Source organism: Myotis daubentonii, chromosome 5 (genome assembly GCF_963259705.1).
Source record: "Myotis daubentonii chromosome 5, mMyoDau2.1, whole genome shotgun sequence".
In the NCBI taxonomy this organism is placed as follows: domain Eukaryota; kingdom Metazoa; phylum Chordata; class Mammalia; order Chiroptera; family Vespertilionidae; genus Myotis; species Myotis daubentonii.
The window spans coordinates 7,264,670-7,281,364 of NC_081844.1; the positions used below are offsets into that span (position 1 = coordinate 7,264,670).

Below are 16,695 nucleotides of genomic sequence, written 5' to 3' on the forward strand. Positions count from 1 at the left end.
AAATTAAAAGCATGTCCCTAAAGATGAGGAAGAAGACAAGAATGTCTACTTTCACCATTCTTATAAAACACAATACTGGAAGTCTAGCCACAGCCATCAGACAAGAAGAAGAAATAAAAGGCATCCAAACTGGCATGGATTATGTAAAACTATCATTATTCACAGATGGCATTATAGTGTACACAGAAAACCCTAAAGACTCCACCAAAAAACTACTAGATTTAATAAATAAATTTGGCAATGTAGCAGGATACAAAATTAACATCCAGAAATCAGTGACATTTTTATTTACCAATAATGAACTCTCAGAAAAGAAACTAAAAAGCAATCCTATGTACCACTGCAACAAAGAAATAAGATACCTGGGAATAAACTTAACCAAGGAGGCAAAAGACCCAAACTTTGCATTGAAAAAAGAAAATAGAAGGAGATACAAACAAGTGGAAGCATATACTGTGTTTATGGATTGGTGGAATTAAATCATTAAAATGGCCATACCACCCAAAGCAATCTACAGATTCAATGTCATCCCTACTAAAATACCAACAGCATATTTCATAGATCTAGAACAAATATTAAAAAAAATTATATGGAACCAAAAAACACCCTGAATTGCCACAGCAATCTTGAGAAAGAAGAATGAAGTTGGAGGGATCACAATACCGGGTATCAAGTTATGCTACAAAGCCATTGTAATCAAAACAGCCTGGTACTGGCATAAGGACAGGCATATAGATCAATGGAACAGAACAGAGACCCCAAAAATTGACCCATGCCAATATATACAATTAATATTTGACAAAGGAAGCAAGAGCATACAATGGAGTAAGATAGTCTCTTCAATAAATGGTTTTGGGAAAATTGGACAGGTACATGCAAAGAAATGAAACTGAACCATCAATTTATACCATACACAAGAATAAACTCAAAATGAATTAAATACTTAAGTGTAGGTCACAAAACCATAAAAATCCTAGAAGAAAACATAAGCAGTAAAATCTCAGACATCTCCCATAGCAATATGTTTACAGATACATCTCCTATGGCAAAGGAAACTCAGAAAAGGATATACAAATGGACTACATCAAGCTAAAAAGCTTCTGTACAACAAAAGAAACCATCAACATAATGCAAAGAGAATCTATTGTATGGGAGAACATATTTACCAATGATACATCAAACAAGGGGTTAATTTTCAAAATATATAAAGAACTTTTTTTTTTATAAAGAACTTTTATACAACTGAACACTAGGAAGACAAACAACCCAATTAATAAATGGGTAAAGGACCTAAACAGACACTTCTCCAAAGAGGACACGCTCAAAGAAGAACTAAAACCTACCCTCCTCAGACTATTCCAAAAAATTCAAGAGGAAGGAACACTTCCAAGTTCTTTCTATGAACCCAGCATTACCCTAATCCAAAATCCCACTACAAAGAAAGAGAATTATAGGCCATTATCCCTAATTAACATAGATGCTAAATCCTCAACAAAATTCTAGCAAATCGGATCCAGCATTACATTAGAAAGATCATATACCAAGACCAAGTGAGATTTATTCTGAGGATGCAAGGCTGGTACAATATTCACAAATCAACAAACATTATATATCACATAAACAAACTGAGCGACAAAAATCACATGATCATACTAATTGATGCAGAAAAAGCATGACAAAATCCAACACCCATTTTTGATAAAAACTTGCAGCAAAGTGGGAATAGAGTGATAATACCTCAACATAATAAAAGCCTTATATGACAAACCTACAGCCAATGGGAAAACACTAAATCCATTTCCCCTAAGAACAGGAACAAGACAGGGATGCCCACTTTCACCACTCCTGTTCAACATAGTTCTGGAAGTGCTAGCCATAGCAATCAGACAAGAAGAAATAAAAGGCATCTGAATTGAAAAAGAAGAAGTAAAACTCATTATTCGCAAAGGACACACAGATGGCCAATAGACATGAAAAAATGCTCAAAGTCACTGATCCTCAGAGAGATGCAAATTAAAACAATAATGAGGGTGAGGGATAGGGGTAATGTGGGGATAAGGACACATATGTAATAACTTAATAAAGAAATTTAAAAAATAAATTTAATAGAAGTCACTGCAAAATAAAACAAAGAACACAATAATGAGGTATCACCTCACATCTGCCAAAATGGCCACCATCAATAAATCAACAAACAACAAGTGCTGGCGAGGATATGGAAAAAAGGGAACCCTAATACATTGCTGGTGGGAATGCAGACTGGTACAGCCAATGTGGAAAACAGTATGGAATTTTCTCAAAATAATTAAAAATGGAACTGCCATTTGACCCAGTGATCCTACTTCTGGGAATATATCCTAAGAATCCCAAAACACCAATCAGAAAGAATATATGCATCCCTATGTTCACAGCAGCATCATTTTAAATAGCTAAGATCTGGAAACAGCCCAAGTGCCCACCTGTAGGTGAGTGGATAAAAAAAGCAGTTGTACATTTGCACAATGGAATACTATGCAGCTCTAAAAAAGATAAAGCTCGCCCTAACCGGTTTGGTTCAGTCGATAGAGCGTCAGCCTGCAGACTGAAAGATAAAGCTCTTACCCTTTGAGACAGCATGGATGGACCTGGAGACTATTTGCTAAGTGAAATAAACCAGTCCTAGAAAGACAAATATCACATGATCTTACATAAATGTGGAATCTAATTAACAAAATAGGTCCAGAGGTATGGATGCATTGAACAGAATAACATATCTCAGTTGGGGGGAATAACCTATGGACACAGACAATAGTATGGAAAAGGCCTGGGGAGGGAAGGGGCTTATTGCTGGGGGGGGGGGGCAAGAAGAAAATGGGAAATATCTGTAATACTGTCAACAATAAACAAAGACATGGGGTAGCAGAATGGATAAGAAAACAAGACCCGTACATATGCTGTCTACAATAGATTTACCTCAGAATGAAAGACATACACAGACTAAAGGTAAAGGTATGGAAAAAGATGTTTCATGCCAATGGAAATAAAACCTGGGGTAACAAAACTTATATCAGACAAAATAGACCTTAAAACAAAGACTATAATAAGACACAAAGAAGGACACTACCATAATAATAAGAGGAGCAATCCAACAAGAGAATATAATCCTTGTAAATATTTATGCACCCAACAGAGGAGCACCTAAATATATAAAGCAAATCTCAGACATAAAGGAAGAGATTGACAGTAATACAGTCATAGTAAGGAATTTTAACAATCCATTGGATATCAATGGATAGATCTTCTAAACATAAAATCAAGAAGGAAATAGTGGCCTTAAATGACACACTAGATCAGATGGATTTAATTGATATCTTCAGAGCATTTCATCCCAAAGCAGCAAAATATACATTCTTTGAAAAGTGCACATGGAACATTTTCTGGGATAAACCACATGTTAGGAATCAAAATAAGTCCTAGTAAGTTTAAGAAGATTGAAATCATATCAAGTATCTTCTCTAACCATAATGCTATGAAACTAGAAATCAGCCACAAGAAAAAAGTGAAATACACACAAACACTTAGAGGCTAAATAACATGTTACTAAATAATGAATGGGTTAACAATGAGATTAAGGAAGAAATTAGAAGATAACTTGAAACAAATGAAAATGAAAACACAACAACCCCAAATCTGTGAGACAGAGAAAAAAGTCCTAAGAGGGAAATTCATAGCATTACAGGCCTACCTCAAGAAACAAACAAAACAAAATCTCATATAAACAATCTATCATTACATTTTAAAAAAACTACAAAAAGAACATCAAACAAAGGCAAAAGTAAGAAGAAAGAAGGAAATAATAAAGATTAAAGCAGCCCTCACCGGCACTGCTCAGTGGTTAAACCTGTACACCGAAGGGTTGAGGGTTCGGTTCCCGGTCAAACGTACATACCTAGATTGCAGTCTATCCCTGCCCGCAGGGCATGTGCAAGAGGCAACCAATTAATATGTCTCTCTCACATCGATATTTCTCTCTCTCTCTCTCTGTCTCTCTCTCTCTCTCTCTCTCTCTCTCTCACCCCACCTTCCACTCTCTCTAGAAATCAATGGAAAATATATCCTTGGGTGAGGATTAAAAAAAGACCAGAACAGAAATAAACAAAATAGAGTCTAAAAACAACCATACAAAAGATCAATGAAGCCAAGAGCTGGCTTCTTAAAAAGATAAACAAGATTGAAAAATCTTTAAACAGACTCATCAAGAAAAAAAGAGAGAAAGCAAATAAATAAAATCATAAATGAAAGAAAAGTAACAACTGACACCACAGACATACAAAGGATTGTAAGAAAATACTATAAACAACTACATGTCAACAAACTGGACAATCGGGACAAAATGGATAAAAACATACAATCCTAGAAACATACAATCTCCCAAAACTGAATAAGAATAAAAAAATCTGAATAGACTGATTACAACTGATGAAATTGAAGGAATAATAAAAAAAAAATCCCCAACAAACAAAGTCCGGAACAGGATGGCTTCACAGGTGAATTTTACCAAACATTCAAAGAACTAACACCTATCTTCAAACTATTTAAAAATTGTCAAGAGAAGGGAAGACTCCCAAGCTCATTTTATGAGGCCAGCATTATCCTAACTCCAATACCAGAGACACTTCAAAGAAAGAAAATTGATGCCAATATCCTTAATGAACATAGATACTAAAATCCTCAACAAAATATTAGCAAACCAGATCTAGCAATACATTAAAAAGATCAGACACCACGACCAAGTGGAATTTATTCCAGGGATACAATGCTGGTACAATATCCAAAAATTTACCAATGTGATACAACACATAAACAAAATTTTAAAAATCACATGATCATATAAAATTCAGCACCCATTTATGATAAAAATTCTCAGCATTATGGGAATAGAAGAAACATATATCAACATAATGAAGACTGTTTATGACAAAACCACAGGCAACATCATAGTCAAAGGGCAAAACTAAAAGCATTGATCAAGAAAGAGATGTACCATTCTTATTCAACATAGTACTGGAAGTCTTAGCCACAGCAATCAGAAAAGAAAAATAAATAAAAGGCACCCAATTTTTTTAAAAAGAAGTAAAACTGTCATTATTTGCAGATGACATGACACTGTATATAGAGAACCTTAAAGATTTCATGAAAAAAAATTACTGGAACCTATAAATGAATTTAGCAAAGTAACAGAGTACAAAATAAACATCCAGGAATCAGTTGCATTTTTATACACCAATAATGAACTATCAGAAAGAGAAACTAAGTAAATAATTCCATTTATAATTGCATCAAAAATAAAATTCTTAAAAATAAATTTAACCTAGGATGTAAAAAGCCTATATTCAAAAAATCATAAGACACTGAAGAATGAAATTGAAGAAGACACAAATAAATACAAGCATATACCATGTTCATGGATAGGAAGAATTAAAAGTATTAAAATGTCCAAACCAATCTATAGATTCAGCACAATCCCTATCAAGATATCAATGACACATTTCACAGAATTAGAACAAATATTCCAAAAATTTATATAGAACCAGAAAAGACCCTGAAGAGCCACCACAATCTTGAGAAAGAACAAAATTGGAGGAATCATACTACCTGATATCAAACTATATTACAAGGACACAGTAATCAAAACAGCATAGTACTGGCATAAAAGCAGACATACAAAACAGAATACAGAGTCCAGAAATAAACCCATGTCTTTATTGTCAATATTTAAGAAAGGAGGCTAGAACATACAATGGGGTAAAGACAATCTATTCAATAAATGGTGTTAGTAAAATTGTACAGATACATGCAAAAAAATGAAACTACAGTACCTGCTTACACCATACTCAAGAATAAAGTCAAAATAGATTAAAGACTTAAATGTAAGACCTAAAGCCATAAAACTCTGAGGAAAAAACAGGCAGTAAACTCTCTGACATTGCACTTAGTAATATTTTATTATTGTTATTATTATCATTATTATTTTAAATCTGCATTCCCACCAACAGCTCACAAGGGTTCCTGTGAAAAATATCCCAAGGATATTTTTTCCATTGCTTTTTTTTTTTTTTGAGAGAGAGAGAGAGAGAAAGAGAGAGAGAGAGAGTAGCGGAGGAGAGAGAGGGAGAGAGAAACATCAATGTGAGAGAGACACATCAATTGGTTGCCTCTGGAACGCACTCTGACTGGGGCGGGGGGGTCAAGCCTTAAACCGAGGCATGTGCCCTTGACCAGGAATGGAATCTGCAACCCTTCGGTCTATGGGACAACGCTCTAACCGCTGATCCAAACCAGCCAGGGCTGCACTTAGTAATATTTTTTCTGATATATCTCCTTGGGCAAGAGCAACAACAACAAAATAAACAAATGGGACTACTCAAACTGAAAAGGTTTTGCACAGAAAAGGAACAATAAACAAAATGAAAAGACTGACCACTGAATGAGAAAACATTCACAAATGATACATCTGATAAGGGGTTCATATCCAACATTTATAAAGATCTGATACAACTCACCACCAGAAACACAAACAATCCAATAAAAAAATGGGCAAAGTACCTGAATAGACATTTCTCCAAAGAGGATATACATATGAAACGATGCTCAGCATCACTAATCCTCAGAGAAATAAAATTAAAACCACAATGAGATATCACCTCACACCTGTCAAAATAACTATTATTAATAAATCAACCAACAACAAGGGAGGTATGAAGAAACAGGAACCCTTGTGAGCTGTTGGTGGGAATGCAGACTGGTGGAGCCACTATGGAAGTTCTTCAAAAAATTAAAAATGGAACTGCCTTCTGACTCAGTGATTCTACTTCTGGGAATATATCCAAAGAAACTCATAACACTAATTCAAAATAATATATGCACTCCTATGTTCATTGCAGCATTATTTACAATAGCCAAGATTTGGAAGCAGCCCAGGTGCCCATCAGTAGATGAGTGGATAAAAAAACTGTAGGAGATTTACACAATGGAATGATACTCAATCATAAAAAAAAGAAAGAAACCGCCCTAACCGGTTTTGCTCAGTGGATAGAGCGTCAGCCTGCGGACTCAAGGGTCCCAGGTTCGAGTCTGGTCAAGGGCATGTACCTTGGATGCGGGCACATCCCCAGTAGGAAGTGTGCTGGAGGCAGCTGATCGATGTTTCTCTCTCATCGATGTTTCTAACTCTCTCTCTCCCTTCCTCTCTGTAAAAAAATCAATAAAATATATTTTTTTAAAAAAGAAAGAAACCTATCTTTAGTGATGGACCTGAAGAGTAATATGCTCAGAGATATAAGATAGTCAGAGATAGACACATACTGTATGAGTTAATGAACAAAATAAACAAACAAAATTGAAACAGACTCATAGATACAGAGAACAGACTGACATCTATCAGAGGGGAGGGGTGTTGGGGGCTGGGTGAAATAGGTGAAGGGATTAAACAGCACAAAAAAACCCTCCATCAACACAGACAACAGTATGGTGATTACCAGAGGAAAGGACAGGACAGGTAGAAGAGGGTAAATGAGACAATAAATGGTGATGGAAGGAGACTTCCCTTCGGGTGATGAACACACAGTACAATATACAGATGATGTATTATAGAATTGTACACTTAAAACCTATATAATTCTATTAATCAATGTCACTGCAATAAATGCAATAAAAAAGAAAATATGGAATCCAGAAGATAATAGAATGCTCTCTTTAAATATATATATATATATATATATATATATATATATATATATATATGCAACTGACTAACTGTAATTTTATATCCAGAGAAAATAGCACTCAGGATTGAAAACAAGTAATTTTTTTACACAAGTAAAAATTTTAGAACACCAGTAGACTTCCTAAAATAAATGCTGATGACACGGTTCTGCAGGAGGAAAAAAAATAATAATCTCAAAATATTGGGCCCAAGTCTTAGCTCTGCAATTTTCTGTCTGTGTGAACTTTGGAAAATTATGTAATTTTCTTGTGCCTTATCTTAAATGGGAATAATAGGAGTTCCTCCTCACGAGGTTGTTGCAAAGTTTACACAAGTAAAAAGACAAGAAGCACTTCATAAAAGCCATCCCTTAGCATGTAATTAATAGCCACCTAGCTACTACATGGAAAACTTTATGAGAACAATTAACCTAAGGAACATATGAGAGACCTTAAGGAACCTATCTGTGATGTCCAGGTAAAAGGAGACCCTCTGGCCCCCTGCCTTCCCCACATGCTACAGCACAAAGTCACCTGGTGCAGCCCATGGACTCCACATGCACTTTAGAGCTCCCATTCAGTTTCTTCCCAACCTTATGCTACATCACCTCCATCTGGGCCTGGGCCACTCACAACTCAGCATGGCACTGGCCCCCACCTCAATCTGCACCTCCCTGTGTGATAGCTGTTCCTTGGCAAACATGGCTGCAGGCTCTGGGGGGAGGAAGGGATACACAAGGTCAGAGACAATCAAATGTCTAGAACTGATTAAGGGCCCACCTCTGGATCTCAAAACCATAATGCCCATTTTCTTATTTAACTCAAGCAACTTCACACTTAGAAGATGCATAAGGCAAAGGACAGGTTAGTTCTCAGAATCTGAAGCCTGTCAGTTCAATAATTTTTAGGATGGTGTATGTTACAATTGAGGTTCTGGCATCTATTAATCAACTGTGATTTCATAATTATTCTTACAAAGGAAAGCATACTTTGTGGATTGAACATCAAAGCATAAGTATTTTCAGGGAGAATTTATTATGTAATGACACCAAGAACAGACAATATTCGAGTCATACAAGCGCTGATAGAAAGGATGCTAACATAGTCTGCAGCTTCTAGCACACCAATCACCATTAGTGTAATCAAAGCCTTAACCTTGGAATCAGATGTTGTTTTTCACTAACTTACTTCCTTTACTTCATATCACATTATTTTAAGACCCATTTTGTTTTTTATAAAGTACTAGGGGCCCAGTGCACGAATTTGTGCACCAGTGGGGTCCCTTGGCCTGGCCTGCGGGATCTGGCCAAAACCAACTCTCTGACATCCCCTGAGGGGTCCTGGATTGTGAAAGGGTGCAGGCCAGGCTGAAGGACCCCACCAGGGCATAATCAGGGCTGGAGAGGAACACGGGAGGTTGGCCAGCCAGGGAGGGACCACGGGAGGGCTCCAGGGCATGTCCGGCCTATCTTGCTCAGTCCAAATCAGCCAGACCCCAGCAGCACACTCACCTACCAGTCGGAGCATCTTCCCCCTGGTGGTCAGTGGACATCATAGCAAGCAGTTGAGCAAACTTAGCATATCATTAGCATATTATGCTTTGATTGGCTGAATGGACGACCAGACACTTAGCATAATAGGCTTTTATTATATAGGAGGATATCCTCTGGTAATTCTTTCAGCAAGCTTTTGGAAATGATAAATTCTAACTACATTCTTTGTCTTTATTTAATCCTCCCTTTTGAATGATAGTTTAGCTGGATACAGAATTCTAGGTCAATGGTTACTTTCCCTCAATACTTTAGAGAATATTTTCTGTGTTTTTATTGCAATTAACAAATGGGCAGAAAGGATTACTGGTGTTCCATAAATCTTTTTCTTCTCTCTGGTGATTTTTAAGATCTCCGCTTAGATTTTGGTCTTCTGTGATTCACTATGACGTGTCCAGCTGTGAACGTGTTTTCTTTTTTTCTTTCTTTTTTTTTTTATGAATCTGTTTTCTTTACATTTCCCATTTTTTTCTTGTGAGTTCTAAATTTAAAAATTCATATACTTTACAATTTCTAAATGTTCTCTGCATGGTTTCTTTTATTATTTCATCTTCCCCATTCTCTGTAGTCTCTCATAGAAGTCCTTTTATTTATTTATTTATTTATTTATTTATTTTAAAGAATATATTTTTATTGATTTCAGAAAGGAAGGGAGAGGAAGAGGGGGATAGAAACATCAATGATGAGAAAGAATCATTGATTGGTAGCCTCCTGCAAGTCCCACACTAGGGATCAAGCCTGCAACCTGCATGTGCCCTGGCCAGGAATCAAACCTGTGACCTTCTGGTTCATAAGTCGATGCTCAAAACTGAGCCACACTGGCAGGGCCAAAGAAGTCCTTTTAGACATATGTGTGATCTTCTGCTGCTCTTTCCCAAGTTTATCAATATCTCTTATTTTTAATCTATCTATGATTCATTTTGAGTAATTTCCTCAGGTATATATTCTAGTTCAGTAATCTCTGTTCTGTAATTCTACATCTGATTTATTGTTTATCCAGCCTGAGAAGCAGAAAGAAAAAGATAAAGAAAAACAGAGCTTCTGATACCTATGGGACAACATTGATTTGAACCATCATATGCATAATGGGAGTCCATCAGGAGAGGAGAAAGGGGTACAGAGAATATTTAAGAAATAATTATTTTAAAACTTCCAAAATTTGATGAAAGACATGAATCTACAAATCCAAAAAACAACAAACCCCAAGCAAAATAAACTAAAAGAGTGCTCATTTCAGCAGCACATATACTAAAAAATAATAATAATAATAAAATAAAAAATAACAACTATAATAAGGAATGATACAAAGAAGATTAGCATGGCCCCTGCACAAGGATGACACACAAAATTCATGAAGCGTTCCATAAAAAAAGAAATAAACTAAAAGAGATCTACACAGACATATGTACTCAAACTGTCAAAAGCCAAAAAATAATGAGAATTTTGAAAGCAGCAACAGAGAAGCAACTCATCAAAAACAAGAGTTCCTCACTAAAATTAATAGCTGATTTTGCTTCAGAAACCAGACAGGTCAGAAGGCAGTAGGATGACATATTTAAAAAGCTGAAAGAAAAAACTATCAACCAAGAATTTTATACCTGGTAAAGCTGCTCTTCAAAAAAAAGGAGTACTTAATATATTCCCAAATAAACATAAACTGAGTGCTTTGTTGCTATTAGACCTTTCCCACAAGAAATGCTAAAAAAAAAAGTCCTTCAGGACAAAATAAAAAGACACAAGACAGTAACTTGAAAGCATGTGAAAAGATAAAGAACATCAGCAAATGTAGCTAGATAGATAAATATAAATGCCAAAATTGTAGCATTTTTGATTTGTAACTCTTTTTTTCTATATGACTTAAAATAGAAATGCAAAAACAATAATTATAAATCTATAAAGTTAATTAACACACAATGTATGAAACATAATGTGACAAGAATAAAACAGGGGTGAGACACAGAGTTTTTATTGAAACTAAGATGATGTCATTTCAAACTTGATTGTTATAAAGTTATTAATTGTACTCCCAGGGTAACTACTAAAAAAAATTAAAGGTGATGATAGATGATAGATGACAGGTAGGTAGGTAGGTAGGTAGATAGATATGAAGAAATGATTGGGGGGAGAAAAAATGGCTGCAATCTAAGGAATTTCTATCTGCTTGCTCTCAACACCAGACTGGACTTGTAGCAGGCTAATCTGAAGAACATTCAACTTGAAAAACCACCTGAAAAAATACTGTGAGTGTGAACTATGGAGGGAGGACAGGAGAAGACATGGTGTGGGTGAGCCAATGTGCACAGCTAAGCACCTTGGCTGGAAAGCTGGAGGGAAGGTGTGGCAGAGCAGCTCCTGCCCCCTAGGAGAGCAGAGTTTCAATCACACACAGGGATTCCCAAACCAAAGCAACAGAGAAGGTAAGGGGAGCCCACAAAGCATCAGGCAGTGGGAATAAGTAGGAATTCAGTCCACCAGGGTAACTCAGACCACCCTATCCCAGACAAAAAGTGAGTACTGAGTTACAATACAGCCTGGGAAGCTCACCGGATTGGTGTCTGTGGGAAGGGCAGCTCAGCAGAACTCTAGACCAGGAAAGGGGTCTGAGCAGACCACTCAGCAGTGAATCTGAAGGGTCAATTATTCTCTGAAAGAACTTTCCCCAAAGAGCAGGATGGGGGCCAGTCTGAGTGTCCCGGGAAAAAGGCTCAATTCTCCCAACCTCCAATGAAGAGGAGCCGCCCTTTCCCCCACCTGTGGAACAGATCTGGGCTAGAAATCTGTGCCCCAGCAGCTGGGCCTGGTAGCATAGAGGACTCGAACATCTCTGGCCAGGTGGGAGCCTGAGCAGAAGCCCCGCCCAGTGAGAGCAGGCCTTGCTGAAAGATTAGACAGCCAAGTGGGGCAGAATGATTTTTTTGTTCTATTTTGTTTTTTGTGTGTGCTTTGTTTAAATCCCAACTGCTAGAGGTGGCAAGAGGGGGTGCCAGCAATCCAGCGAGAGCTAAGGCATTGGGAGGAGAGGACGAGTCGCCTATCCCTCCTACAAGCTACGGGCACCACCCCCAAGGCAAATCTGTTAAAAACATCCTGACCTGGACCAGATACCTGACCAAGCCTAGGTCCGTGGGAGAAGGGAAAGCAGCCCAGAACAAGTATATTCAAGGGGCAAGTCCGAGCAGACCCAGCCTCTGGACTATGGAGGCCCCACCCACCAGAATACTTGGGGACCCACAAGGCTTCAGCCTGGCTGCCCAGGGCTAGGCAGAGACAGTGACTCACATTGGCCAGCACCGGAGAACTGCCCAGGAGGCCTGGGACCCACACACCAAGGGGCCAGATACAACAGCATCACAGCAAAACCCAGCGAGCTCCGCAAATAGCAGACTCACAGTTTTTTGTTTGTGTTTTTCTTTGGTGGTGGTGGTTGGGGGGGGGGGGGTGATTTGGTTTTGGATTTTCTTTCTCTCTCTTCTCTCTTTTTTCTCATAGTCTCTAATTGCTATCTTTTATTTTAACCAAGTATTTTTTCTTTCTCATTCTCTTTACTTTTTGTTCTTACATTTAATTAATTATTTATTCTTCTCTTTCCTCTTTTTCCATCTTCTTTTTCTATGCTATATCTCATTTTATTTAGTATTATTACTTTTTAAAATTATTATTATATTATTCATTATTTTCTACCTTTTATTTTGATACTTACACTATTTCTGGTCTCTTCCTTCTTTGCTTTCATATTCTCTTTTTTAAATTTATTTTAGTATTTTTCTTTCCTCCTTTGATTCTTCAGGTCTTTGTTAGTGTGCCTAATTTTGTGTGCTTGCTTGCTTTTTAGTCTTTTGGTTGAGGCTGTTGTTTTCATTATTGTTGGTGTTTTGCTTTTATGTTTGTTTGTTTGCTTTTTAGTTTTTTTGTTGTTTTCTTCATGTTCTTTTTGGTTTGGTCTTGTTTCATTCTGTCAGTACCTGCATAACAGTTGGCACAATGAGGTTTGGGTTGGGACTCACAGTCAATAAGCCTGAGGGCTGAACTCATCCACAAATGGAACAACAGAAATCAAGACCCAAATTCAACAGGAGAACCCAAAGCACACAGCTCAGAAGATCAAGAAGTCTACACCACTCGGTCCCACTGGAGGCATAGGAGTTTTCTTCAACCCACAGAAACAAACACAAAGAAACAGAAAAAAAAGAGGGGGAAAACAAAGAAACAGGCCCCAAATGAAAGAACAGGAAGAATCTCCAGAAAAAGAGCTAAATGAAATGGAGGCAAGCAATTTATCAGATATAGAGTTTAAAGTAATGTTTATAAAGATTCTCAGACAACTTAGTGAGAACTATAAGGAACTCAGTGCAAAATATCAGCATGTAAACAGATATAGATATCATGAATAAGAATCAATCAGAAATGAAGAATGACATAGCTGAAGTAAAAAAACACCCTGGAAGCAATCAACAGTAGATTAAAAGAAACTGAAAAGAAATCAGAAATTAGAAGACAAGGTAAAAAAACAAAAACAAAAACAAAAAACAACAACACCCAATCAGAGAAGCAATCAGCAAAAAAAATTAAAAAGAAAGATCATTTAAGGGATCTTTGTAACAATATGAAACATAACAACTTCTGTATCATAGGGGTTCCAGAAGATGAAGAATCTGAGCAGGTAATAGAGTACCTGTTTGAAGAAATAATGACAGAAAACTTCACTAACCTGGTGAAAGAAAAAGTCACTCAAGTTCAGGAAACACACAGAGTCCCAATCAAGATGAACCCAAAAGAACCCACATCTTGACACATCATAATTAAAATGGCAAACATTGCCTGACCAGCATGGCTCAGTGGTTGAGCATCAACCTATGAACCAGGAGGTCAGAGTTCAATTCCCGGTCAAGGCACATGCCTGGGTTGTGAGCTCCATCCCCAGCATGGGGCGGGCAGGAAGCAGCCAATCAATGATTCTCTCTCTCTCTCCCTTTCCCTTCCTCTCTGAAATCAATAAAAACATATTTAAAAATAAAATGGTAAATGTTAAAGGAAAAGAGAGAACCTAAAAGGCATCAAGAGAAAGACAGAAAAATACCTAAAAGGGAGCTCCCATTAGACTGTCAGTAAACACTTCAGACCATGAAGTATACAAAGTACAGACCGTCCTCGGGTTATGTCGGACTTGATGTACGTTGTTTTGTGGTTACGTCGTCATCTCCCATTTATTTATAAAAAGAAAAAAAAAGTTCTGTCATTTCAACGTATGTACATATGTGCTTTATGTTTTTTATTATTTATTTAACACAAGTAAAGGTCAGGAATTGTTATCTTTCTTTTAAATTTTTTTTACTGTTTCACTACATTACTACTGTGTATGTGCTCCATGTGAGTGACGTAGGTACTTATGTAAGTGGGTTCTGACTCACAGCAAAAATCACGTTATGTGGTGCCATAGGAACAGATCTCCGACATAACCCAAGGACCTACTGTATTACAAAGCAAGTGTCTGAATCCAAGACTACTCTATCCAGCAAGGCTATCATTCAAAATTGAAGGTGAAATAAAGAACTTCTCAGACAAAACAAGGCTAAAGTTGTTTATCACTACCAAACCAGCACTGCAATAATTGCTAAAGGAAGTGGTGTAAGAAAAAGAAATAGAAAGAGAGGGATGCAGGCATAAAGAATAAAAATAACAATAAGTAAGTACCTATCAATAAATGTAAATCGCTTAAATGCTCCAATCAAAAGACGTAGGGTAGCTGATTGGATAAGAAAACATGACCCATTATATTCTGTCTACAAGAGACTCACCTCAGAATCAAAGACTCATACAGAATGAAAGTGGAGGAATGGAAAAAAAATTTTCCATGAAAATGGAAATGAAAGAAAAGGCTGGGGTAGCAATACTCATATATGAAGAAATAGACTTCAAAATGAAGGCCATAGCAAAAGATAATGAAGGTCACTACATAATAGTGAAGGGATCGATACAACAAGAGGATATAACCCTGGTAAACATATATGCCACCCAATATAGAACGTGTGTGTGTGTGTGTGTGTGTGTGTGTGTGTTTATAAACTTCTTGAGGACTTTAAGGGAGCGATCAACAACAATATAATCATAGTAGGGGACTTTAACACCCCACTGACATCACTGGATAGATCTTCTAGACAAAAAATCAACAAGGAAACAGGGATCCTAAATGACACACTAGATCAGATGTAATTAATTAACACTTACAGAACATTTCACCCCAAAGCTGCAGAATATACATGCTTCTCAAGTGCACACAGGTCATTCTCAAAGATAGACCACAGATTAGGACACAAAATAAGTCTCTACAACTTCAAGAAGATTGGAATCATATCAAGCATCTTCTCAATTCACAAATAAATAAAATCAGAACAGAAAGTGGAAAAGTAACAACTAACACTAAAGAAATACAAAGGATTAAACAACTATATGCCAACAAGCTGGAAAATCTCGATGACATTGATAAATTCCTAGAAAAATACAATCTTACAAATCTGAATCAGGAAGAATCAGAAAACCTCAAGAAACCAATAACAACTGATGAAATAGAAACAGTCATCAAAAAACTCCCAGCAAACAAAAGCTTTATCCAGATGGCTTCACAGGGGAATTTTACCAAACATTCAAAGAACTAACACCTATACTCCTCAAACTATTCCAAAAAATCCAAGAGGAAGGAACACTTGCAAGCACTTTTTATGAGGCCAGCATTATCCTAATACTATAATCATATAAAGACACTACAAATAAAGAGAATTACAGGCCAATATCCCTAATGAACATAGATGCTAAAATCCTCAACAATATATTAGCAAATCAGATCCAGCAATATATTAAAAAAGATCACACATCATGAGGATGTAGGATTTATTCCAGGAATGCAAATCTGGTACAACATTCACAAATCAATAAATGTGACACATCACATAAACAGTGAAAGACAAAAATCACATGATCATGTCAACCAACATAGAAAAAGCATTCAACTAAATCCAACACCCTTTTTTGATAAAAACTCTCAGCAAAGTGGAGTAGAGGGGTCATACCTCAACATAATAAAGGCCCTATATGACAAACCTACAGCCAAAATCATATTCAATGGGCAAAAACTAAAAGCATTTCCCCTAAGAACAGAAACAAGACAGCAATGTCCACTTTCAGCACTCTTATTCAACATAGTACTGAAAGTTCTAGCCACAGTGAAAAAATATCCTCGGGTGAGGATTAACAAACAAAATACTCTCAACAAAGTGCGTATAGGAGAAACTTACCTCAGCTTAATAAAGGCCTAATAAACCCACAGCTAACATCACACTCAATGATGAAAACCTAAAAACTCTTCCTCTAAGATCAGGAACAAGACATGGATGCCCACTCTCACCAT

General features: G+C 36.8%; 1 protein-coding gene and 1 pseudogene across 18 annotated transcripts in view; one reads left to right on the forward strand and one right to left on the reverse strand.

The window, feature by feature from the left end:
• OBSCN (obscurin, cytoskeletal calmodulin and titin-interacting RhoGEF) overlaps nt 1-16,695 on the reverse strand; it is a 176,801-nt gene that overhangs the window by 141,043 nt on the left and 19,063 nt on the right. The gene's annotated exons all lie outside the window — the stretch shown is intronic.
• LOC132236254 (U6 spliceosomal RNA) lies at nt 10,574-10,664 on the forward strand (annotated as a pseudogene).